Source organism: Myotis yumanensis, unplaced genomic scaffold (genome assembly GCF_028538775.1).
Source record: "Myotis yumanensis isolate MYYU_CA2020_CCGP unplaced genomic scaffold, mMyoYum1.0.hap1 SCAF_10, whole genome shotgun sequence".
Lineage (NCBI taxonomy): Eukaryota > Metazoa > Chordata > Mammalia > Chiroptera > Vespertilionidae > Myotis > Myotis yumanensis.
The window spans coordinates 14,280,510-14,282,522 of record NW_027223761.1 but is presented as its reverse complement, the minus strand read 5'-3'; the positions used below and the strand labels follow the sequence as shown (position 1 = coordinate 14,282,522).

The following is a 2,013-nucleotide window of genomic DNA, read 5'->3' as shown; positions in this document are numbered from 1 at the left end:
TTTTTTTTTTTTGCCGACCACCCGTTAACCTTTACTGCCAGAAGAGCTTCCAGGTCTCCACCGATCTGGGAGAGAGAGGCCCGAAGTCTTTATTGGGAAGAACAAACGTCTACCTTCACTCACTACAGACGGTATACACACTCCGTGTCAGGGTACAGTGGCAGATTCAGCTGGTACTTCTTTTCCAGAGCAGGTGGTACGAAACGACCCCCCAGGTAGTGGTAGCGACCAGTGAAGTGGGTGGCAGACTTTTTAGGTGCAGTCAGGGAGATGAGCATGTCTGGCTGGATCCCTCCAGGGTTTCCCTTCTCCACGTCCCATCCTGAGGGAATGTCGATGCTGGCAATGGGCACGGTGAGTCCACTCAGGACGCTCAGGATGTTGCGGAATGGCTCCCGAACATCTCCCTTGAAGCTGAAGCCAAAGATGGCATCCACCACCAACTCATATAGCTCATCGATCAGCTGGGGCTCTGGGGGCATTTCCCCAAGGAAAGGGATGTCCATTTTCTGACACTGGGTCACCAGGGCAGTGAAGAGTGGCTTGTTGGGTCTTTTGGGGTAATAGATGGTTGGCTGGTAGCCGAAGAGCTTGAGGTGTCGAGCACAGACCAGGCCATCGCCTCCGTTGTTCCCAGGGCCACAGATGACCAGGACAGTGGGGGGGCTCCTGGACAGGGACGTGGGGGGATACGCCTTGGCAATGGCTGTCGCACAGCTCAGCCCCGTTAGCTCCATGAGTTGGTCCACGCTGAACTGCTACTCCTTGAACAGCTCCTCGTCCACGGCCCGGGCCTCCTCCTCAAGAGCTTCACCTGCGCGCTCGCCATGACCTCTGGGTCCCCGCGGCCGCCGGAGCTCAGCCGCTGCGCCCCCCACCAGGTGGGGCTCACTCGACAGGCGCTGGCCTGGGACCAGACGCGATCCCGCCACCAGCAGCCCAAACCCGAACAGCGACCACAGCCGGGACATGCGCAACAGATATATATTGTAAATGCATTGCTGGGCTCCAAGGGGTAAGAAAAAAAAAGTGGGTTAAAACCTGAAGAGTGAATGTTTGTTTTGATATACTTAATTATAACACTTATACTTCATTCTCAAATGTGTTCTTATCCAATATAATAAAAGCATAGTATGCAAATTGTCCCCTCGACCGGGAGTTCATCTGGGAGTTTGACCAGGGGATGAAGCTGGCTGGGGGAAAGGAGGGAGTACCCAGCTGGCAGCTGGCAGCCACTAGGGACCCTATCAGCGCACAAATTTTGTGCACTGGGCCTCTAGTTTGTTCAATAAACTATCAGATCGTTATATTAATTGGCTATTGTGTAACCAGCTGTTTCATAATCAAATCTCTGGTTTCATAATCAAATCTCTGGTTTCAGATTCATGGGTTCTTACTGAACTTCTCTTCCCAGCCAATTCCACATTTATAGGTTTATTACTTCCATTATTCTACTTCAGGCACCAAATTCTGCATCAGTTAGGAAACAATGTCAAAATTCATGCTGCCTTAAGTAATAATGACAATGTACTGATTTACACAATAGGAAAATCCTGACACAAGTTTGACTGATCTAGCAATTTAATGCTGTGTTTGCAGATCCAGTTTTTTTTCTTTTCTTCATTCTGCCCTTTACTGTGTTAGTTTCATCCCAGACTGTGCTTCCCTCCTGATGTTAAAAAGTCTGCAGCAGTTCCAGGCCTTGCATCTGCACACCAGGCCCTACCAGAATTCCAAGCAAGAATTCTGAAATACACCTTAATAGACTTGTTTAAGTCACATGATCCCTCCCCTCCCACACTCCCCACCAATCCAATCATTTTATCCAGGATAATGGAATGTGTTGATTGGTTTGAGAAAATTGGGCTTAGCCCTGGGGCTAGGATGGTGTCAGAATTTCCTGCAGTACCTGAGCTGGTTGGAAGTATAATCAGGCAGAGGGAAGAAGGAATGGATACTGAATCAGCCATCAGCAAACTTGCAGTCTATGTTAGAAGGTTTGGTGTGCCTAGT

At 49.5% G+C, this 2,013-nt stretch overlaps 1 pseudogene; it reads right to left on the bottom strand.

Moving 5' to 3' along the window:
* On the bottom strand, positions 1 to 971 carry LOC139017868 (NAD(P)H-hydrate epimerase pseudogene; annotated as a pseudogene).
* Positions 972 to 2,013: the final 1,042 nt, after the last annotated feature.